At 39.6% G+C, this 25,899-nt stretch overlaps 1 protein-coding gene across 2 annotated transcripts in view; it reads right to left on the bottom strand.

The window, feature by feature from the left end:
- Positions 1–25,899, bottom strand: part of LOC119896925 (atrial natriuretic peptide receptor 1-like) — a 151,813-nt gene that overhangs the window by 120,819 nt on the left and 5,095 nt on the right. The gene's annotated exons all lie outside the window — the stretch shown is intronic.

The raw sequence follows: 25,899 nt of genomic DNA, 5'->3' as shown, positions 1-25,899 counted from the left end.
TTAGTGTACAGTTGTGGTTATAGTACTTGGATTTTATTTTATATAGTTCCAAAGCAAAAATCTTTGTTAAACAGCTAAAAGTTTTAAAGTTTGTGTAAATCAGTGAAATATAGGAGGAGCCTACGCTGTCTTGTCTTCTTCCCTGGTTTCCCCCTGGCGTTGATACTGGTGTTCATTCTGAATAGTAAACCTTGTTCACTTAATGGTAACGTTAGCTAGTTAGGCTGTGTGTTGGAGATCAGTAATTCACTTGAAACATATTTAATTAGTTTAAATTAGGGTTAATAATAAATAATCGTGACTAGTCGACTAATCGAATAAATTAATAAATTAATAATTAAGAGATTAGTCGACTGCGAAAATAGTTATTAGTTGCAGTTATTGTTATAAATATTGTTTAATGGTTAACTTCAAGTTGTGAGAAACACATTTCAAAATATTTTTTGTGCATTTTCCTTGATAATCAAGGAAATAGACTCATAGTACCTTTTGTTCTATTATAATGAAATTGCAAATCACAATGTGACTTCTCCAAAATCTCCAAATCACGTAGCCTTAATGACAACATCTGTCGACTTCCGAAAGTTGGTGCTAAAGATTTAATTCTTAGAAATTTATTCATAGTTGCGGCGAGCTCAGTTCCATAGGAAGGACATCAGCGGCCTGCGGAGTCCAAACACACTGACCTCAGTTTTATCTTCTTTCAGCACTCTGTATTGGCCAAGGAATTTGGGGATCAGAATCAGTATAGGGAGGTACCATTACTAAAACCCACAAATTCATAAAAGAAAAACACAGAGGACATAACCTCAGTGTCATCAACGGAGGCTTAGACCCTGGGCGGCTTCACAAAAAAGGTGACACATCTCGTCGTGTACAAATACTCAGTGGCATGAAAGTAAAAAACATCATCATTAAGACTTGTTTGCTGGGTCTTTCTACATCTCATGTTCTGAGAAATGTATTTTTCCATTCGAAATAATAAATAAATCCCTTGTATAGTAAAAAAAGAAAAACATTTCCACTCTTCATCAGTAAAAGGTTGAAGTAATTTTCCTTTCAGGTCTAGATTATGCTGTAATTTACAGACATGCCTGCAGCCAGGATGCTGTGTGACGCTCAGCTCCAGTTTTAGCTTTCCTGGCTTCGACATCCTTTAATGGTTTAATTTCCTCCGACCTCGGTGTGATGTGCTAAGACGAAAAACGTCAATTTATCTTGATAATCACTTTGACACCTCTTTGACAGCACATGAGGTAATCAAGGTGTGTTTTTTTTCTTCCTTGATGGATGAAAGGACACAAAACACACCCTTTAGTGGTTTAATGAATTAGCAATTACAAACATCTGATGATTATTCCCAGAGGCTGTTTGCATTTGGTTCTATCTTTTAACTCCCGCTGTGATTTAACGCCTCCATCAGCGCTCTCGCACACTGTGTCTTCATCAGTGATTACTGAGGAGCTGTATTCTTTATTGGCTGCCGTGATCAGCACAGATTGCAGCTTCTGTAGGGTAAACAGGTTACGATGACAACGGTGGGAGCTTCACTAAAGAACGGGCAGGCCTCTGCAGGAGAATGGATTTTAGATTTAGTACAGTAGACAATGTGATCGTCATAAATACATTGCACAAAAAATGTATACATTCTGATTGATCCGAACACCATTTAGAAAACAAACATTTTAAAAGTTGTTTGCTTCACATCTTGCAGACAGAGGGTTAGTTTGGTTACTTAACAACAATCAAACAATCAATTCCTGTTGAATCTGAGTCAATAATCCACTAATTTTGAAACAACATTCAGTCGCTGTCTCATTGTTACAAATGTGTCTGTATAGATTTGTAAAGGATCTTGGATGCTACCAAGATATTGTCTGAGATAGACAGAGAGCGATACAGAGGCCTGCTAAAGGCAGAATAATATGATAAAGTTTTGATTTGGTTTGATTAGCATTTGCGTGCTTGGGATGAGACACAGTTCACCTTAAATGTTCAGTGTGTAATATTTCTGAGGATCTATCAACAGAAATGCAATTTAAGATCCATAACTATGTTTTCACCTTACATAATGAACCGTTATGTTTTTTTAACTTTAGAATGAGACATTTCTATCTACATACACCGCAGGCACCCCCTTCCATGGACGTCGCCACGTTGCGTCGTCATTTTTCTACAGTAGCTGAAAACGGACAAACAGCACTACAGAACATGTTTCATCTCTACGTTCTTCTTGTTCTACTTCTGGTAGAATTAGGCAGTGCAGACACTCATCACTATGTTGAATACTTATGTTAGAAGAAGTTTTGCACCAGAGCAGTAATTTCAACCACTAGATGGTGTATGAGAATATAAGACGTAATAAAGACTATAGTCAAGTGCAGGACTCACACCTCGAGGGTTGCATATTCGATCCCACCGTGGGACAATTTTTTTTTTCTCTCTTCAACAAACGGATTCTGCAGCGAATGTTTCTCAGATCACGACATGTGCTGCACGTGTTTTGTTTTGGTGTTTGATCCACATCCATCAACCTACGGACGCTTTTTCATTTCCCAGTGTCTCCAGGCAGAGGACATTTAGGGGAATCATGTTTTCTGACAGCTCTTTCAGGGGTGTGTCAGGCAGGCTACAGACTCTTAATGTTGTGCAGAAAAGTAAAAGCACTAAATTCAACTCCAAATGCAGCATGACAGTAAACAAGCTTCTCACGTTTTATTTTGTAGGCAAAACCACTAAAGGAAGTGATTACGTGAGTATCTGCAGGGCTCAACGTTTAACTTTTTGCAGTGGGTTTGAAACTTACTGGCCCGAAAACTATTTTTACTGTCCCTCCTTCCAAAAGTGTTTAATCGTTTATTAAATACATCCTGGATATAAAAAAACTAAACAAAAAATGTAATCACAGTTAAAATTATCTATCTTATCTTATCTTAGATCTATTTCAGCACCGCAACCAAAGCACTTATGTATTTTTGCTGCTATCAAAGCAGTGTAATCTGGCAGCGGTTCAGATATTATCGTTGGCGGGCAGTTTTGGTGAGGGTCCATAATCACAGAGAGAATTAATGTGTTTCCCTTGTCAATGTTTGTATGAACTTTTTATTTTATTTTTTTTAGATGATGCAACACATAACAGGTGACATACATAACAGACACAACAGTACTTGGTGAAAACATACAGAAACAGAAACGAGAAACAAATGTGCACTGACATAACAGCATGTTGGATGTTTAAGGCAATTTGTGTGTGTGTGTGTGTGTGTGTGTGTGTGTGTGTGTGTATGTGTGTGTGTTTGTGTGTTTGTGTGTGTGTTTGTGTGTTTGTGTGTTTGTGTGTGTGTATGTTCATGAGGTAGAAAAATGGAGGTTCTGTGGGGGAAACTGAGTTGGGAAGTATAGAGATTAAATGCTTTGAACTTAAGAAAATATAATAAAATCAAATAACAAAAATTAAAAACAATCATAATAAAAAATAATTATAAAAAAGGAGGGGGAAATTAACTAGAAAAAGAAATTCAAAAACAACAGCAAGAAGGGGGGGAATATATATATATATACTAAAAATAATAATAATAAAAAAATGTAATTGAATAATCTCACGATTCTGTCCCGAGTTCCCTGTGTGCTATATTTTGATTCTTGTTTCTCTGTTTCTGGGTTTTGGTTTTTGATTCTAAGGTTGGTTTGGTATCTGCATTATAGTCCTGTCATCTGTTCTGTTGACTTTAGTTCTCTGAGTTTATTGTTTGGTCAGTTCAGTATCTGTTATTTAGTCTGTGTTTTGGTTTAATGTCTTTAGCCCCTTTTCCACTGCACAGTTCCAGCTCGACTCGCCTTTGTTTGGTTTTCCATTGTAGAAATGTTGCACCTGTACCTGCTTCCAGGTACTTTTTTCGTATCACCTCACCTCCGTCGAGGTTCCAAGCGAGCTGAGGGATACTAAAATGTAACATGAAAACACAGAAGACTGCTGATTGGTCAGAGAGAATATTCACTATTCACTGCATCATCATTGCTGCACCAGACAGAGGCGAGTAACAGAAAGTTTTGTATTTTACAGTTTTCATATGGAATTTCATCACTAAATCCACTTCTGAGAAGTTTTGAGGTGAGAAATCAGCTGTGTAGGGGGGGAAGCCTGCGCCAACCCACAGAGGAGCTTGTGAGGCCGGCCAGCTGCCCGCTCACAGAGCCCTCTGCTCCCGCATCACACAGACCGCTGCAGCAACAACGGCAGAGGAAAACACAGCTGGAAGTTTTTTATACCGCTTATCTGTCTTTTCATTCTGAGGAATGTTGAAACGTTTTAACTTAAAAAAGAGAAAGCTGTGTGGATCGCTGGTGTGTATGTCGCATTGAACATTACGTCGCGGCAGTTGTGTGTAACGTCGCTATGACAACCAGCTACACTGAGGGGTACTATCTCTGGGTATTATCTGCAATGGAAAATGGAGCACGGACAAACCGAGTAGAGTCGAGGCGAGTTGAACTGGTACTGGTAATGGAAAAGTGGCATTAGTTCCTAGTCCTGTGCCTTAGTTCTTGTCTTAGTATTTACTTCTAGTTCTTTGTCTGCATTATTTTAGTTTAGTCTGCTCTGTATTCTGTGTTCTAGTTCAGTGTTCTCATTTAGATTTTGTCTGTTATGGTCGGTGTTGGTCTGTTTACATGGGTTTCTGTTATTGTCTGAAGTTAGATTCTTGTCTGGTATTTTGTAACATGTGTTCTGTCTGTTCCCCAAGTAATCTGCCTGTCTCTGTTTTCCCCTGCTGTCTCTCTGCCTGCCTGCCTGCCTCGTCAGTCCTGATTCCCCTCACCTGTGTTTCTCCCCGGTGTTAAATGTTTGCTGTTTCTGTTCAGTCTCTGTCCGGTCTTTGCAGTCTATTGTAGTGTGTAACCTGCCTGGCTCTGTCTCGTCTTCTTGTTTCCCTGTGTTTTGTGGATTTTGTATTTTTTCTTGTGGATCACTTTATTTTGGATTTTGGACTCAGCCACTCTGAAGTAAGTGTGCTTGCCTGCTGTTGGTCAAATAAACCTTTGTTGAACTTGACCTGCTCAGTGTCCTGCGTTTGGACCTGTGACAAATAAAACGTCTCTTTCTGCCTCCCTTCTCCTTCCTCCTTCGTCCCCCCTGGCCCACATCAGTCACCCCCAGGCCCTAGAGATGGAGCCGGCTGCTGAAGAGCATCACCCGCTGGTCGCCCCGCACCTGGAACAACCAATTTGACCCAGTCGGAGTGGATCTGGTCCTGTGCTGAACGTTTATTTATTAGTCAATCTTATTATTTTTATTTGTAAAATTTTCATTATTATTATTATTATTATTACATATATATATATATAATCAGATCTGAGCCACAAATAAGCAAAAAATCTGACAGGCCATTTAGTGACAGTTTCATTCATCGTCCCCTGTTGTTTGAAGACTGTTGCAGGGCTGAATCTGCATTACATAACGCCACTCACAGGGACACAGGGTGGCTGAAATGAGTCACTGTTGGCATCAAGTCATCTACAGAAGAAAAAGACCTGAGAAATGGCTTGGAAAGGTTCAGCTATGGGCTGTTTACATGTAAGAAACAGGATGTGAAACATTATGCAAGACGTAAAGAAGAAATCAGAAACAGATGGAACGAGCACTGACGACCCTGACGTGAGCCTTACAGAGTTGGCAAAGATCTCTGGTGAACTTTGAGCATGTTACTGTGCTGCGCGTTAGAATAGCCCTGACCGGCTGGTTTGAAACAGGGAGTTCATGTTAAAGCTTTGTTTCTTTGTGTTCAAATGCATCACATGGTCAAATACACCCTCCATCTTAGACTAATATTGTGCCACAGATGTTTATGATATTTGATTCAATTATTCATCCATGGAATTATGATGACTCGTTCAGAGGTGATAAATTATTCATGGTTAAATATTGAAAAAAATCTTAACTTAAAGCAGGAGACAGGAAGCGACATTTAACCAAGACAGCAATCTTTCCCAAAAAGATTGTGCAGGCCTAGATTAAATATATTAACATTAGGCGTAATGTGTTGCAGGTACACTCACTAGGGATGCAACGATCTGACTTTTTCAAGCCTGATGCCAATACCTTCACTTTAGGTATTGGCCTTTCCGAGTACCGACTACAGCTCCTTGGAAGCTTTTCCATCATGTTGGAGCACACATTGCACATGTCATCGTAATGTTTTCTTTCTCTTGTTGGGCTTCTGTAAATAGCATCATAGAGTACGGTCTAGACCTGCTCTTTTATGAAAAGCGCTGTGAGATAACTGTTGTTGTGATTTGGCGCTATATAAATAAAATTGAATTGAATTGAACTGAATTTCTTATCTAAGATATGCACCTAGGCTTGTCACGATAATTATGTTATGGATATATGAACATGGCCTAAATATTGTGTGTTGTGTTTACATGCTTGTTTCTAACTCCAACATTATGGCATCATCGCCAACATAATGCCAGAATAAACAGCAGGATTTATAATACAGTGGTAGGTAGAGAACGTTTTTCAAAATCTCAGAAGTCTTTGGACATTCTTCCAGTATGTTTACTTTACAAGTGGAGCATACCGAACAAGTCCACATGTACGAATACTGATGACTAGCTCTTTAAAATTGCACATTGACAAACTTTTAGAAAAGCTCAAACAAAAAATAGGGTTTCATTTAATAATTGAGGCCTGTTTTTCTTCGACAACCAGGACGAGATTGATCGCTGCCACCCACCTGACCGATGTTTATGTTTGTTGGATACTGTCTACCACAGTTCACTGAGACTTGTGACTGAATGTTATGTGTTGGGGCGGCTGTGGCTCAGGAGGTAGAGCGGGTTGGCGGTTAATCGGGTCGGCGGTTCAATCCCTGGCTCCCCCTGGTTGCGTGTCGAAGTGTCCTTGGGCAAGATACTGAACCCCGAATTGCCCCTGGCGGCTGTTCCGCCAGTGTATGAATGAGTGTGAATGTTACTTTCTGTTTGAGCACTTAGGCTCAGTGTATGAATGTGTGTGACTGGTGAATGCAGATGTAGTGTAAAAGTGCTTTGAGTGGTCAAAAAGACTAGAAAGGCGCTATACAAGTACAGAGTATTTACAATGTAAAGCTTTTACACAACACTGTACCGTGAACAAAATGACAAATTGGCCTTCATTATCAATGAGGAGGCACATACATTGTCTTCCTTTTATTCTATCCTTCTTCTAAGTCTATCCTTGTTATGCTCCCCTCTTATCTTTGCACTTCTGTCACACAACACCCGATCCTTTATTATTTATTATTATTTTGTAAGGTAGTAATGGTATAAAGGGGTAGGAGTACGTAAGTTTTACTTCTTCCTACTTCTTTTTAAGTACTGGAAAGTAATTTATTTTGTTGTTTATTTGTTTTGTTTTTTGCCACTATTTTATTTATTTATTATTTTTATATTTATTTATTTATTTTATTTTATTTTTTACATGTTCGATATAAATCAATCAATCAGTCAATCCTATAATGTATGCTCTGGTACTGTAGGACACAAAGAAGCTTTCATCTGAGCTATAGTTTGTCATCAATAGGTCACTTTAAACCCATTCCCTTCCATGTCACAGGAGGTTTGGCCGGTGCTCAAGAGTAAAAACACATCCTGAAATCTTTCCGCTAACACACACCGATGCCGGGAAATTCACTTAAATGCATTGACTGGCTGAAACTGTCTGGATCTGAACCAGCAGGGTCCTTTAGGACAGAGAGCAGACAGAGAGCAGACCGCCAGCAGTGGGACAGTGATGGATAGATTTCTGCAGCACTGAGGCCAACACATTATACAGCATTTTAGCGGCGGCAGATAAACCTGGAGAGGGTGCCAAGCTGCTGGCTTTGGCTCTATTTCTGTTGGTTTCTGTGTGACAGGAAAGCAGACGTATGGACAAGGGTGGACTGGCATGATGAGAGAACGAACACAGAAAACATGGAACACAGAGTGCGCTGAAGTATTTGTTTTTAGGGTTTTCTAGTTATAAAAAGTGGGTTTGTTTATGTTATTTATGAGACCAGTTGTTAGATGTGTAGACATTAGGGGTGTGCATCTTCACTGGTCTCACGATTCCTCAATGCATCACCTCACAGGTAGGAATTTCTAGGCACCTCATTACGATTATGAGGCTAGATGCGACTGTAAAACTATTAGGGTAAAGCTGTATTTTTTTCACTGTTTGACTACTTGTTACTTTTAAAGCAGTATTAACAATCCAAAGTAGTAGGTAGTAATGAAATGCATGTATTTAATGTTACTTCATATAAATGTAGCTAACATTGCATAGCATTATTCCATTGTTACAGCATTATTACTGACCTCTGCTGCTGCTATTTTCATTGCTGATGCTGCTGTTATTAGTCTAGAGTCAGATGGGGGATGAACTGCTACTACACTTTACAATGCTCCAGCCCAATCACGTTCACTACTGTCATCTGTCAGTGGTCATACTGGATGCACTAGATGTGATAGTGTTTGAGAATTTCTTCATTTACTTTGGTGTGTTGGTCTTGATGAACCAACCCTCTCAAAATGTAAGTGAATGTATTGCAGGAGTATGAGACATCATGTAGCACTTCATTTCTTCATGTGGCTGTCTGTAGTCAGTTGTTTATTAATGAAAAAGTAACAATAATATTCAAAAAAACATTTGGTTTTACATAATTTATATAATTTCTTAATATAACTATAAGAAACCTCATTTCTTGAACGGCAATCTCTTTTATCTCATAGATGACATCTTTCTCCTGTCTCAGGCACCGTAGCTATACTGCTCGCTTGGGTGGGGGTGGGGGGGTACATTTCGCAACCCTCACCACTAGATGTAAATAGAACTTACACAGTGAACCTTTAAGGCTTGGAGCCCCCCCCCCAAAAAAGACGTAACCTAACCTTGACGTTAGTCTGCCTCCTAATGGAGAACCTGTAGGTTAATGTCAACAGTTAGCTATCTAGCTTTTTAATACACTTATATTTCCTACCTTCTGAGTTTTGTAATTAGCATTTCTTTAACTTCAAATGAGCCATTTAATGTTACCTGGCTGATTATCATTTCATTACCACCATTAAATGTCATATTTGTATTTGTTAGCTAACACTGGTGCTTAGGTATGAGCAGTGAAATTGAGGATTAGTTATTGTAGAAATACATTTTGACATCAATATAGAGTTTATTATTTCATTTGAAATCTTTTGTGAGTCTTTTTACAATAAGCATGGAATTTGTTTTCACTGTGGAATTCAGGAGTTTTACCTACCCAGGTAAATGTTAAAATCCAGGTTTGTATTCAGTTTTATTTATGTGGAGCCAATTCATCACAAAAGTTATCTCATTGCATTTTTTATAAAAAGCAGGTCTAAACTGTACTTATTGTTATACAATTCTCAATTCCCCTACAATGTATGACTACAGCTTTATTGAATGCAGATTACGTTACATTGCAGTCACAGTCAACATGAGCAGGAGGAAAGGGGATGCTAAAAAAAAGAGTAAGTCAGAACGGCCACCTTTTTCCAGAAACAACGCCTAAAATAACATTCCCAAAATGAATCAGGAATAACTCCTCAACCATTTGGCCTAGATTTTTAGGTCTCCTTTGAAAGGCCAGAAGCTAAGGAACATAAATCCATTGTATATTAACATATTTATTTTACCATTGCAGACTAATGGGAGATGTAATAAAAAAATAGGATATTTTCATCCTCGCCTGGTAAAAAAAAGCTATATTTTAATGCAATAAACCATCATAAGATTATAATGCTACTGAATATCTTTTAATACACCTGGAATGCAACTGTAACTGTAAATTTGATGACAAGAAACTAAAATACAACAGTTATTATACAATATTTTCAAAATATACCAGTGTGCATATTTTGGCAATATTTACTGTTTACATGTTGACTTTTATTAGGATTTCTCTTTAAAACACTATTTTTGTCCATACAACCACGTTCCAATTAACATAACATTGAAATATTGATACAAAGAGTGAATATTCACCAACATTCCTGTCACCAAAAGCACTCCCATGCTTTACGGGCCTGTAGCTCCCACAGTGATGGGGCAGTCCTTTCATTTGATACCCTGGATGTCTGTGTAGCTCCTACAGGTCGGCCACCAAATGGCGAAAAAGACCATGTTTCAAAGCGGCACTTCTCCTGCTCTGCAGAAAAAGGCGAGAGACAGCAGGCACAGCTCCCAGGTCTTGTGCAACTATCAAGATGATATGAATATGATAAGAATTAAGATTTAGAGATGATAATGCAGACTGTATTTTATGATAGTGTTTTTGGTTCTGGTTCAGCATTATATGGGTCTGTGTTTGAACGCAAATGTGGGTCTGACTTTCTGGCAGTTTTGCTCTGGAATAGTTTGTGGCCTGACTACAAAGGTTGTTGTTTGGTATGGGGCACCCATTAACTGGTGTAATGAATTTGATTCATCACTGCAGACATTAGTTAAATAAGCAAGGATATTATAAGCATTGTAAGATTTTAGTCAGCTGTACTGTGTTGTACCGGGTTTCCTTTATGACCGGGAAAAAAACTTGACCCTCACGATTGTCATTTTATAATTCACACCCTGAACTAGGGGTTAGGTGATTTGAACCCAGGTCTCCCTAGCTGCATTACGTAAGTCACATGAAGTTTAACATGTGGTAAGCGTGAAATAGTGGTAGTCTTTAGGGTTAGGAAAGCCACTTGGTCAGGTTGAGGAAAATATGTTTGTTTAGGTTAAATAGTATGTAAGCATGTGATGCAAGTCATCGACAAAAATTTATTTAACTTAAAACATGTCACCTTCGACTTCCTTCCACACAGGACCCGAACCTCTGTCTCCTGAGAGAAAGTCCTGAGTTTACTTGACTCATCCATCCACCACCTCCTTAAAAAGACATTGTCGATCTTTTTGTTACCTGACTTCTTCTGCCACTAGAGGCTTAACACAAAACTTAGATATGGGCCGTAAAAAGCTTTTCTGTTGAGGACCAGTTGGTAAAATGACATGCTGTCTCTGCACTATGTAAGTCAGTAGTGCATAAATGGCGTGAAAACACATTAGCGTGTTAGTCACACGCCATCTGGTGATACCAGGTCTGGCAGTATAAACTGACAACACTAATAGCCACCACAGATGTGTTTAGTTATTTATACATGCTTTAAAATGGATATATTAAGAGGGCCCGCTGAGACAGGGCCCCGAGGTCCTGTCCATTTATACAAGTATGCACTGAAACCATTTCCTGCCAATTAAAACGGACGGATGAAGGCACTCAAGTCTGGAAACCTAAACTTCAACTTCCTTATTCTTACAGTACAGCATGAGTATTTAAATTCCAACATTTACTGTTTAAAGATAGATAATATTTCAAGAAAATGTGTGAGATGCATATTTAATTTAAAGAAATAGATTTAAATTTAATTAATATAATGTTCCTTGAGTATAGTATTGAGTAAGTATTAAATAACACCAGCGATACAATAATGTCACTGTCTTACAATGTGGGGAAACATTTGTTATTTTATCTTAATAATAATTAGAGCTCAAATATAGCATAAAATCTCATAATTATATTTACAATTTACTTTAATTCTCCAGGAGAATCAGTGTGAATACTGATTTTCAGAGAATCTTGGGTGCATATATTTAAAAAAAAACAAAGCAGATCAAACTAATCCAAAAATTAATCCAAAACTGAATAGTTTACGTTTGCTTTTCTCTGTTTCACATCATTGTCAGAATAATTAATAAAACATTTAAAGTAGTGCTGGGCAACGATTTTTAAATTTTTAATCGCGATTAATCGCATTGTTATATGCAAAATTGAATAATGAATTCTAAAGTAGTGTAGGCCTATTTTTCCCTTTTAATTTAAATGTATTACTATATACACAAAAGTGCAATAACATGTGGTTTGCAAACTCTTTAAAGAGGTGGTATTATGATTTTTGGCTTTTCCCCTCTCCTTTATTGAGTTATATCTCTTTTTTGTGCATGTAACAGGTTTGCAAAATGAAAAAGCCAAAGTCCAGCCCAAAGGGAGTTCCCATCTCCCACAGAAAACTCTGCTCTGAACCGCTTGAAAACAGCTTGTTTGTAGTCCAGCCTTTACTTCCCTTTCTTGTGACGTCACATTGAAAATATGTGTCATAATGCTCGCTGAGCGGCTACTCTGACACGCCCTCAAAAACACCGGTGGAAAAACAGTGAGCTGCAGCACACACACCTCCTCTCCCTTCCAAACACTAGCTACCCTCCAGGCAGTCAGTGGACATAAAGTTGTTCCTGTGATGTAGAGACAGAGCTCAGTTAAAACTTTATGGATGAAAGATACTTTTGTTACAGATTAATAACTCACCACTCTGAAACTCTCGCTCCAGTCCATGTTGCCAAGCTGGTCGGCATCTTCTCACTGACCCGCCCTTCTCTGCTTCTGATTGGCTAGTAGTCCTTAATTAGGGACTGCACATGTGCAACTCCCAACAAAGATCATTTTATTTTCTTTTACCAGCTTGAAAAAACACGGCACTCCCATTGCAATGATTTGAAAAAAGACGCTGGGGTGGACACGGGGCCCTAAAGTGCAGGAGTTTCTAACTGAATTAAAATTATTTAATAGCATTGAGGTGAGTAAAGGTGCCACAGTCAAAGAGGTTACTTCCCCAAACAAAGACAAAGACATGAGAAAATATTTCAATATACATTTAATGTGTATTCAAATATTAAGCAACTACTTTGTGATTTTAAGGACGTTCCTAATCTTCCCCAATACTAACCAGCATGCAGCGTGAAGCTATCCACTTCACTGTGGCGTCTGATCGCTCGTCTTGCTTTTGTTTATCTACTTCTCCCACACGCAGCATCCAGCATAGTCTGCTGAAGCCTCCCTCCGCTGCTTGTTTGGGTGGCTAATTTGCAGGCTGATCAACATCCCGCCCCTCCCGTGACCCAGGGTTTGACTGGATGTGTATTCAGAGCCAGTGAGCAACGAACCTTCAAACTAATAATAATAAAAAAACTGCGTTACGGTGCGATAAAATAATTGCATTAATTACTGCAATAATAACGCTCCCAGCCCTAATTTAAAGCCATAACTTTGAGCTCTGGAAACTCATGACGTCCTTTTGTTTAGTTATTTTTGAAAGAATGTATCTTTGGCAAATGGTGGTATTTGACTTCCAAAACAAGCTGAGAGACATACAGCTCTGACATACTGTCCATTAATATTTTATCAAGTTCAAACAATGACCTAACATTCAATTCACTTAATAACAGTAGTAGTACTATTTTTATTTTTTTCCTTAACGATTTTCCTACGAGAATGCACAGAAAAATATAAATAAATCTATAAGGCATTAAATAAATAAAAATAGACGCTGAAGCCATAACTTATTGTGCCTACCCTTTTACCATAACATCTTGTAATAGGCAGCTCCTACAATAAACATTCATTACTGTCAGTCTCACTGAATGACAAGCACCAGTTAACTGTAAATGCTTCAGTGCTCCCATGGTCTCCAGTGAGCCTTTACACATTCATTCTGCTATCCACTCTCAATTAGCATACGTTAGCTGTGAAAAGTTAACTAAACTGCAACTTGGCTTTGGTTAATGAGGGCAGAGCCAATCAGTTTAAGAAGCAGCGCAGAGGAGAAGCTTGGAGAGATTAACTACTATCAGCTCTGGAGGAACGAGCACACTGGAATCTCTAATTAGCTTCTCTGATTCAGGTTCAAAAAGAACACTTTCAGGCTTGTATCTGTCTTTCCATGAAGCGATCAAGCGCTGAAAAGCCATGATGCCTCACTCGTCCTCTTGTCCTAATTGGTTGGACTGTTTTGACATTAAAAAAGCAGCAGGAGCTAATAGTCCTCAATCAGCTGGAGGGTTGTTCAGTCATAGAAAGAATCCCCAGAAAGTAGGCTCTGATTGTTCCACAAAAAGGCACACTAGGAAAGTTTGACTTTTTGTCTGTGTGTTTATGCACCAAACTGCAGACTGGTGGTCGTCCGATATGGATCTTTCAATGGCCGATGCAGATGTTTAGAGAGAGCTTTTGATATCAAAACAAAGAAAAGTCATGTATAATCCATTATTTCTGCAGAGTACAATCTAATCTACATGTTATCTCAGCAGTAATGTGTTGCGTCAGATAGAAGCTTTATTAATGAAAGAAACAGAAACATACTTTCTGCTGTAGATTTCAGAGCGTGCCTGGTGTTTAAGGGAGAGCGGGGTTCAGTTTGTCAGACATCATTCAGCTACTTTATTCTCTACAGTATATATATTTAAGACTAGCCAGTAATGCTCTTAGATTAGAGCTGCTGTCATTTAGGATGATATATCGGCCTTGTGAGTTTGGGTATCGTCGATGCTAATGATCTCAAAATGCCAGACATCCTTAGGTTTCAAAGCAACAAAGGTGATGCCATCTGGGAAAAATGGAACACCCATATCACAAGAAGAGGTGATAGCCTGCCTTAATGCCTTGTATATTTTGGTTAAAAAATACAGATAACGATTAATCAGCCGACCGCAGAGTGGTTGATTTCACAAACTGTCTCCTCTCACACTGCTGAATCTTATATTATATATATACAGTATATATAAAGAATCCAGTGAATCACAAACATGATTCAGGTTCCAGCATGACTTCTTTCATCCCCAGGGTGTGCCTCTCATTACTCTCACTACATTCAGGAGCTAAGCATCCGTTTTTTCAAAAAAATAAATCCCTGGTGAGCTCTCAAAGCCCTGAGGAGTGTACAGCAACACGTACAAGCTGGAACTACTTCTTGAATAACAATTATGTATGCCCCGGGTCGGGTTTTGGTTTTGGTCTCTGTACTAATGCTGACTACTGTGGAATTTTAGACAGGTACCAGTTTTGACTGAGGATTTAAAAATCTGATGTATCGCCCAGAAACACATACCCTAAGCAAAGATGATCTCTAACATGTGTTACAGCTGATTGCTGTGTTTTGTAATAATAACTCATTTAGCTGATGCTTTTATCCAAAGCGACTTACAGTTGCTATATATGTCAGGCGTCACACACCTCTGGAGCAACTAGGGTTAAGTGTCTTTCTCACTGGTGGATGTGACACAATGGGAATCAAACCCTGTTCTCCCACACCAAAAGAATCTTATCCACGGATCCATTGCCAGCCCATTTTAAGGTGGATTTGTGGTGCTCCAAACACTCGTGTTTCCTGGTGCCACCTGGTGAACAAACCATGCAACGACAAAATTCATTACATGACTAAAGAACCCGTCTCTCCGTCTCTCCGTTTCTTCTCAGTGAGAAGCCTGTAAACAGCTTCAGTTCAGTTAACCATCTGGCCCTTCAATTTTCATTCAAGGGCAAAAATTAGCCTTTAAATTTGAAAGAAATTACAATTTGACATTTACCATGATAATTATTGGTATCGAATGATATGAAATATTTTTATAGTGATAAAATATTTGGCCATATCGCCCAGCCCTAGTTCCAGCATGTAAATTCCCCTAAAAACTACAATCTGTTGTTCCCTGTTTGTGTACAGATGAAACACACCACATACAACATGTCGGTAGGTGATTTTTTGAACTTTGGCCTAGCTGTTCCCACCTGCTTCTAGTCTTTATGCTAAGCTAGGCTAACAACATCCAGACACTAAACACACGGACATGAGATTGAAATCCATCTTATACTCACTCTCAGAGAGATCGCTTGGATCTCCTATTGTTAAAACTATTCCTTTAAAGGAGCAGGGGTCTATGAACACATGAATAAACAATGACTGGATCCCGACCTGCTGACTCACCGTGCATTGGACAAGAGGATAATAATGTCCCTCACAGTGTTTACTTAATCTGATTTCATCCAGCTGGACTCTCTGTGTGGGACCACACGACATCACAAATGTTCATTTGCAAATCTGAAACCGCTTAACAGCACATCATGGAGGAGTTCAATATTAACTGCCCCAATTACTCCCCATATTCATTTGTTTGACACAAACCAGTGTGAATATGGATCAGGCCTCCTGCTGCGTTGGAAAAATACTCTCAGAACTTTTTAAAAGGTCACTGCTGATAATTGGTTGTGTGTACTTTGGCATTCACTGTTTCACCTAAGCTTCACAGTACAACCTGTCTGATTTGTCCATTTGCTTATATATCCATCCACCCAATGCAAGGGTGTCACTTTGTGTTGGAAAGTGGTGGGGACATAAGGGCTTAGATTAGGGGTATGATGAGACACAATATTTGGTTCATGAGAAGATTTTAACAGTTTTTAAGAAATCATAAATAAAAAAATGCATTTTACACTTAAATTTCTGCATTCTGGTGAAATTTCTGCACCAATTTACGGTGGAAATGGTTTTATTTATGTAAACAGATACACAAAATTCAGGTCAGAGTTTGAGGTCAGAGCACATGTCGGGAAAACCACACCTACTATATACAAAGCACCAGTGCAGTAATGACAACAGCATAATAAAGATAAATAAATCAACCTATAGTTTAATTGCATCATGTGTTTTCTTAGTGCAAATAAATATTTCACAAAGCATTTCATTTCTTATTTAACAATTCTTGTTGCAAGAACAGAATGTTTTTAACAAACAATTTAAAAAGTGACAATTTCAGCCATTTCAAAACCTGGTGGGTAAATGTAAATGATACCTATGATCCAATGACACTATGAGAGACTTGAGAGACAATTTAAAAGTTTACGGACAATGGGGAAGGAAAGACTTTCCCTTTTAGAGGAAAGCATTCAAATTCTACATTACAACTGTCGGAGACACCCCAGGACTGGGCCAGATGATGAGTCTGGACCGACAGTTGCTCAGTCTGTAAGGACTTGGCTGGAAATCAGAGGGACATCCAGCTCGGACCACAGAGAAACGGAATGTGGATTGGTAGCTGGAGAGGTGCCAGTTCACCTCCTGGGCACTGCCGAGGTGGCCTTGAGCAAGCCCCTGAATGCCAAACTGCTCGGGACACCGCACAGGAGCAGAAAGAGAGAGAAAAAAACATTGAATTTCCCCTTGCAGGATTAATAAAGAATGTCATCTTCTTCTTCTTCTTCTTCTTCTTTCTAACCAACATTTAACCATCAAAAAACTAGCTATTGGAGGCTCAAAGGCTGCGTTCAGACTGCAGGCCTTAATGCTCAGTTCACATCATTGCTTAAATGTGGCCCATATCAGACTCCAGTGAGAACTGTCCATGGCCTTAAAGTGACCCGCATGCGCAGAAGAATAACACAACGTCACACGCAGCAGCAGTAAACAGAGCCATAGAGGTTAGCTTCTACTTGCTAAGCCTCCAGATTTTCACAGGAGACTCCTGTATTTCATTGCCCTCACCTGCTTTACTCCCGAGGTCACATCTCTCCTGAATTATGACAAATGTTCACAACTTTCTGTCCTTTCCATGACATTCATTACTGTTGCTGGCTCCATACAACGCATATGCCCCACAATTCTCTCTCTCTCTCTCTCTTGCTCTACTGTTTCCACTCAGATAATTAGCATGCACGTTACATAGAGGAGAGCTCGTGACCCGATGGATTGCAGGTGCAAGAAAGATAATTTGTGAGCAGATGATGAGAGCCACATGTCATGTAATGGCCTTAGTTTCGTTCACCGTGGCTCCGTTTGGTGGTGGAACAGCTGCGCTAGAGTGTTGTCAAAGTCGGATCAATTCCGATCTGACCGTCTAGACTGAGGTCGCATTCCAAAACATCCGATCTGTATCAAATTTGGACCAGATATGAAAGTGGTCCAAACTGGAAAGTGACCGGATTAGGGTCACTTTGGCCTGCAGTCTGAACACATCCAAAGAGTTACCGGAGATGATCAGAGTTCAGTGCAATAAGAATTTATTCTTGCACCTGGTCTACACGTCCACGGAGCGGACCTGAAACAAGCTAACGGTAATGTTAGCATTTAATGAAAATCATGATTGCTAGCTGAGATGAAAGCTAACAAAGGTAAGGCACAATTCTTAGTAGGAAATGTATAAACATGCGTTTGTTGTTATTGTTCCTCGACTGGTTAGACAGCTGATCCCAGTACCGGGAGCGCCACGCAAAAGTATTTCTTACAAAAATGACTTGCAACATTAAACCTGTCAGTTATGAAGCAAAATAACGGTGATTCAAAACTGTTTGAAAAACAACTGTATTGCTTCCTACACAGTACAATAATCAATATGGGGAGTAGTGAATGAGTGAGCAGGAGAGTAAAATCAGACACAGCCTTAATTTCTTCCTGGCTTCCATATCTATCAGCGCAGGGCCTCGATAAAACTATTTACGTATTGATTTTTCCAAAACAGAGGCTTTTTCTGTTGTTGCACTCCTAAGCAAGAGAGTCACCACATGATTGATTAAGGAGACGAAAGGCAGAGACACATTAGGTAAAATTAGCCTGAGTGTGTTTGGCAGGAAATACCTACAGATCTGATAGGTTCTGTAGTTTCCATATAAGGCAGCAGGTTCCTGACCTCTGTTAATAAATGCCCTGTCAGGGAGGCTTCATGCCGCTGTGGGAAACTCATTGGGAGCTGATTGAGAGCTGGTGTGTTTGTTTGTGCTATCAACTGGTTTACAGATTGACACACCTCCGCAGAAAGAGGAAGCAGCAGCCTGTGTTATGAAATTTTATTACTAAAATTCCATCCTGCAGCGCTGAAAGCAGGAAGGAGCTGGTTCGCTTTTTCTCAAAATCAAACCGTCCTTGTTTTCCTGTCAACTAGAAAGGATTTGTGAATCCCGCAAATTGTCATCAACATCTTATTTTCCATGTTACTACAGCTTGTTTTATTTGCATGTCAAACCAAATCCTTATACCTAAATGACTAAATAGGTCGATTGTCAAGTGTCCTAAAACGACATACCCTCACTGGCCACTTTATTAGGTACACCTTGCTAGTGGGATGAAAATTTAGAGCATTAAACACTTAATTTCCTGCATTCTGGTGAATTTTATGCACCAAATTCAGCCTTTCCTGCATAAATTTACTGTGGAAATGTTTTTATTTACATAAATGGAAACTCAGGTGGCTGGAGAAAATTAAAAAATCTAACAGAATATAATGCAGTAATGCTCTCATCCTGTGTTGCTTTCAGATCTGTTTCTCCTGTAGATCATCTTTTCTCAAGTAATATCATCCCTGCTGAGAACAGAAAACTTGCCCAAAAAGGAAATTGTGTCAAGAAGTTATTAAAGGTACTGACTAGGGGTGTGACGGGACTGATTCAATTGTTACAATATTTCTCGTCAGGTAAAAAGCTGTCTCGCGAGACTCATGCAAATGACATTTTTCACACGCTGTCAAGCCACACGTTAATTTTCTCACGCATTGAAATCAGAATCAGAAGGAGCTTGACGGTGGTGACTGGAGGTGCAGCTGTTGGTGTACAGGGAGAAGAGCAGAGGGGAAAGAACGCAGCCTTGAGGAGAACCAGTGCTGATGGTCCTGGAGTCAGAGACATGTTTTCCCAGCTTCACGTGCTGCTTCCTGTCCGTCAGGAAGTCTGATCCACCTGCAGGTGGAGTCAGGCACTCTCAGCTGGGAGAGCTTGTCCAGAAGCAGGGCCGGGATGGTGGTGTTGAAAGCAGAGGTGAAATCCACAAACAGGATCCTGGCGTAGGTTCCTGGGGAGTCCAGGTGCTGGAGGATGAAGTGCTCTCTTTCACTTGGAACTCAAACCTCAGCCTCAATTCCCGATGTTATAGGACTCATCCATCCACCTCTTTACGAGGACGCTTTTTATACTACGTCAGCTGGCTTCTACTGCCACTAGGGTGCGGCCTAACTATACCCAAATACATGGGTCATAATAAGCCCAGGAGTGTCTGCCGTTCCTGCTGAAGACGGGCTGCTCAAATATGAAACCAGCGCTGAAATGTGTTTGTCTCTGTTTATTAATCTGTATATTCATTTAGACATCTTTTTAATGCAAAATGATTTCAGCAAATAATGATTATCGATTCATTGTTTAACAGAAAACAGTGTAAGATTCCTGGAGCCCAAGGGCAATGCCATTAAATGTCTTGTTTGTCCAACCAAAAAATATTCAGTTAAGCATCGCATCTGACAAAGCAACACAAACATTTCTCAAAACTGAGATCGACTAATTGATTAACTAACTGTGTCAACATTTATCCCTCGTGACTTAATGTGACAAATCTTCCAGTTAGTCAGTTTTTCATTTAGGTGATCTCTATGCGCATCTGCAGCAGCCAGTTAAAATATTTTTGATAAGATGCTTTTTCCGAGATTAAGAAAAAATCTTCAAACTCAATTTCAGCTGCTAAGATTTGCTCTTTTAATTTCATATGTTTGTGTCATACGTAATATTGTATCCTCTAAAGCTGCATTTAAATACATGATTTGTATTTCCTATTGTCTTGGTAACTTCAAAGTATGTAAGTATGTTTTAATGAGATATTTATGTTGACACCAGGCTGTGTACTGATGGCTTGAATTTGTGTCTGTCTGTTTGGGGGTGATTTGCGTCATTGCTCCTGAGCACCTTCTCCATTCTGGAAACCTGCTGCATCATTCAGCGCTGCAGACTTTCCGCTGTGTCCTCGGGGCACAGCCATTTACAGCGCCGAGCTGTTGTCTGGCCTGTGGACGCATCGATTCAGCTCATATTTCTGGCTGCTGCTGCTGCAGTGATGATGCCCTGAGGCAAGGATTAGGAGCTAATGTCTGGGTTAACAAGACGTGCTGCCCGGCGAACGGGGCACATATCACACAGGAGCGATGGCAGAGTGATAAGCAGCGGCCACGACGAGCAGACAGTCTGTTCACATGAGCTCAGAATATCTGCGGTTCCTTCGGCCTGTGCAGCTGAATCAACAAGAAAACATTCACAACACACTGCTGCGCGTTCTGCTTACAGTGATGACTTGCTTATTTAGTTTGAGTACTTGCGGCGGAGGGATAATGATGTGCAAACACAAGATAAATAGCTGGTAGAGTTAAAACAGTATATGGTTGCAATAAGATAAGATATACAGGCTGACGTGCTGTGTTATTTGGGCTATTTTTACCTCGTATCTCCTAAATGTCAGCTTTTCAGGAACTGAGCAACCTCTTATTTTATTTTTAGCTTGACAGCCATGTGCCTATCCACGTGTTTTATTCAGTGTTATTTCAGAAAGACTGAAGTATTTACATCATGTCGCCACTGTGTTTCAATTGTAGACTCATTCAAGACTAAAAAATACCATGTCAGGTTGTGTTTTGGGAAGAAGATTACAAAATGCTGCACAACACAACCACAATTCTCTCAATTGAAAAAATGGTTAAGCGTTCAAAAACTCAGAAATACAACAGAAGAAGAAAAAGTATTGTTAACTCCTTACAGTGAGGATTAATCGCCTCACTAAAGAAGGTCATCTATGCTTTTAGTTCATCTAGATTAGATTACTGTAATTGATTACATTTAGGGCTGAGCCAGAAAATTACGATGACTTCAGCTGGTACAAAATGCAGCCAAAGACAAGATCACATCATAACTCCGTACTTGTATAGCACCTTTCTAGTCTTCTTGACCACTCAAAGCGCTTTTACACTACATCTGCATTCACCAGTCACACACATTCATACACTGAGCCGAAGTGCTCAAACATTCTTAAAAATCATAACCGTCTTTAGTGTCTATCTTACAGTAATAGAGCATCAATGAAAGTCTAGTCATAATAATAATAATTAGTATAATAATAATACATTGAAAAAGAAATATTTATTACTGATGAACTACACACATTCATACACTGACGGAACAGCCACCAGGGACAATTCGGAGTTTAGTATCTTGCCCAAGGACACTTCAACATGCAACCAGGGGGAGCCGGGGATTGAACCGCCGACCTTCCAATTAACAGCCAACCCGCTCTACCTCCTGAGCCGCAACCGCCCCATCGGTCCCGTTTTAGCCTCTCTCCCTTCGTTACCTGTTAGATTTAGAATTGATCGTTTTGTCTTGCTTCTCCCCTGAGCCAGAGCGCAGCCTCACATCCTAGGGCAGGGTTCTGGTATCTGTTCCAACTAAGTCCAGACTCAGGACTAAAGGTGACCACGCCTTTGCAGTAAGCTGACCAATCAGTTTCATGTAGTTACATTTTAGGGGAGGTGCGTGTCAAGCTAAGCAGTAGATTCAATGCAGAAGTATAAATTATGAAAAAGATTGGTTTGTCAAAAATAACAATTAGTGGCAGCCCTAAAGTCAAAAGATTCCTTCAGATACAAACTGCAGGTTGGAAAAACCATTTCCGAAACAGGTCATACATCAGTTACACTAACAATGCATACATTAGAAGCACTCATGTGTTGCCAGGTTGAGGAATTTAAGGTGAAAATCCAGAGGTTAAGATGCCACTGGGGAATGGAAAGAGGAATCCTTGAATATTTTCACTTAAATGAGATATCAACCACTCTGTTCTTCCTCTTCATCTTCAGACAGTTGCTTATAAAATTGTTGATTTCTGAGGAAGGAATTTGATTTGGACATGCTTAGCACACAGAGGAAGGTTATTAGTGATGTTACAAGCTTTAAAATGAGAGCAGGGAACTTTAGAGATGCCAAGTTGAGAAATTTAAGTGGTTAGTGCTTTAAAACAGAAAGTACACAAGATATACTGAGGAACATATTCATTTATTGAAGTGTACGAGCCCTCTGCCCTTCATATCAGCGTGTTCGCCCGTGATATGCATGACAGCCTGTGATTATCCGGCAGGTAATTCAGGGGAACAGGGTGTTTATTAGACACACGGCCCTGCTGCACTTTGACCGCTCCTCTCCTGCTGTGTTCTCATTCTGTCGCTCTGCAGTTTGTTCAGTGTTGTTGTTTGTCATTTCAGCATTGCAGCCTGGACTCAGCGACTCAGAAGAAATGGTTTTTCCAGCCTGCAGTTTGTATCTGAAGGAATCTTTTTCCTTTCTAGAATTCATTTTTACAACATACAGGCGGTGAATACACACACGTTAATAAAGAGCATTCTTTAATCTGGAACCAATTACAGTGTTTATATCTGGATTATATTGATTAAACTGAATGAATAAAGGTCTAGTAAGGGCAGCTTATGGGGAAAATAGTTTGAATTCATATGTCGTTATTAAAGACGGCTGTAAACTTGACATATATATATATAATGAAGCAATCAAACATCTAATGAACACCACATGAAGATGCCTTTGTGTCAGCTGTATCAGTCAGCTGTCTCTGTATCATTGGCTCACTGCAGCATCATCTGTGCAGCAACCAGCTGACAGTAACATCCATGTGCAAAAGAATAATACGACGCCACACGCAGCACACTGTCGTACAGAAGTATACAAGGAGGTTAGCTCATACTTGCTAACTCTACTGATCCGAAGGGAGACTCTGTTTTTCGTTGACCTCTCCAGGTTTCTTTCCGGGGTCACAATTCTCAGATTTACGACAAATGTTCACAACTTTGTGTTCATTGCCTTCATGTAGCATGCACAAGATTCAGAAGAGAGCTCACAACTAGGTGGATTTCAGGTGGAAGAAAAGGATAGTGAGCAAATGATCAGATTGTATGTGACTTGGGCAGATCTGGGTCACTTTGGCCTGCAGTATTTAAAATGCCCTTTCCAACCCTACAATCCTACTTGGACAACTCGATTGCAACCCATTAGGGCTGCATAATTATGGACAAAATGATAATCACGATTGTTTTGATCTATATTGAGACACAATTATTCATTGATGTTTAGGGACAACATATTATTAATGTACTTTCAAATTTCATATCCACATCCATGATGTGCTGCATTTCTGCTAATGTACAGATCTTTGCATCAAAATAAGTCCTTAAAGTGCATCATCTATTTGCAAAATATAAATAATTTCACCCGGAAAGTCCACTGAGCGTTTTTGTCAAACCAGCTGATGGAAACACAACTATTTCACATACACTTTTCTTTTTCTGTTTTTGAAACATTTTAATTAGATGTGTCAATTAGATGGAAACATGGAGCTTCTTTTGATAATTGATTAATGATTTCATTGCAATAAATTATTTCTTGTAAATCTCAACTTAAACATTAATGTAATCAAATCCAATGTTAAACCAAAGCTGTTTGCCACTGCCAGGGCATTACCTTTTACAGTTTGTTAAAACAAGTTACCATCAGAGTCCAGTTTTCTGAACAGCATAAACACAATGTTCATGTCTATATTAAAACGGTGAGTGTAGAGGTCGTCTTATGTGCATGCGTTCACTCGCACAGACTTCACTGTGTTAAAAACTTGAAATGACATTACAAGTCGCAGTGGATATTTTACAAGCAGGACCAGGTAAAAAATATGGGAAAAAGATGACAGTGTGGTCTGCTGAAGCCTCCCTCCACTGCTTGTTTGGGTGGCTGATTTGTGGGCTGATCAACATCCCGCCCCCCCCAGTGACCCATGGTTTACTGTAGGTGTTTTCAGAGCCAGTGAGCAACGGACTTTCAAAATAATAATAATTTAAAAAACTGCGTTAACGTGCAATAAAATAATTGTTGGCGTTAATTAATTTATGCGTTAACGTGCGATAATAACGTGTTAACGTGGTCAGCACTAATGATAACATAACTAAATATCTTCTGTCTAGGCATTATGAGGGGCTTTGATCAGATTACCCGGACAATGAAAATAATCAGTTGTGGCAGCCACACAAACATCACAGTAGCATCAAAAATGTTTTACCTGGGCTAAATCAAAACCCTACTGGACCTTGGAAGCACCATTTAATTTTTAAAAAAAGGAGACCTGATTTGAGATCTGAGGACATGCAGACAAAAACAGACCCGAGGAGAATTTGACCTTAGTCAAAATGCGGTCCACCCGAACAGACCCAAACAGAAAGAACAGCAGCAGTGGCAGCAACATGATGGGCCACCAACTAACAAGCAGCCGGGGTCTACATGGGAAGTAGCTTGGTGAGCTGTTAAGACACACAGTAACAGCTCTCCATTTAGGCTTACATCTGGGGATCTTTTTTTATTGTCAGCTCCCTCAATCTCACCAAATGTTTCAGATCTACTAAATCAATCAATCAATCCAATACCTAAATGAGAAAAGCCACAATACAGGTAATTATTCCCACAGTTCACACTCCCTCCCTTTCGCCCATGGGACCTTATTTTAAAAAATATGTTTGGTAGTCAATGGCAAGAGACAACTACTCACACAATATATGTCACCAACATGTTAACGCTGTAATGCTAAGCTAACATTCAATACTTGCTTGCTACTAGCTAGGTAGCTTAGCTATGTTCCACGCACAAATAGATCTCACCTGATGTGTTTAATCCAACGACTCATGGTCTTTTTATCAGATCATCTATATATGGAAGCTCACTGACGTTAGCTTCAGTGAGAGAAAAAGTTATGATGGTACAGGTTTGTGGTCTTTGTAATTACCTATTTTCACAGTCCTCTACTTCAACAGTTTAACTACAAACTGTGACTTTCTTGACTTGCAGATTTACATTTTAAATTGACAAACATCATGTGTGTAATTCAGGGCATAACTCAAACAGGAAGAAAACATTAGTTGTCTCTCGCCGTTGACTACATTTTTCCCAAAATAATTTCCTACCGGAAGCGGAGGGACATGGGCTCTGTTTAGGCCTGAGCCCTGCTGCAGTACAGCCTGCCAGACCTAATTAGACTGAATATTGGTTGTCTAGTTTTGAACCAAGCCTAACACCCAGGTCATGTCTCAGGCACTAGGAACCGAGGGGACCTCTGAAAGCATCTAGTTCTCAGTTTGTGAGATGCAGTGGAAAAGTCCCAGTCAAGAAATTGGATATGAACTTAACAAACAAACAAAGAAAATGTGCATTT

This window comes from Micropterus salmoides, unplaced genomic scaffold (assembly GCF_014851395.1).
Source record: "Micropterus salmoides isolate LMB-PRFRI ecotype aquatic unplaced genomic scaffold, ASM1485139v1 Ms_hic_scaffold_11, whole genome shotgun sequence".
Taxonomy (NCBI): domain Eukaryota; kingdom Metazoa; phylum Chordata; class Actinopteri; order Centrarchiformes; family Centrarchidae; genus Micropterus; species Micropterus salmoides.
The sequence above is the reverse complement of the archived record's forward strand: the minus strand, read 5'-3'. Positions and strand labels throughout refer to the sequence as shown.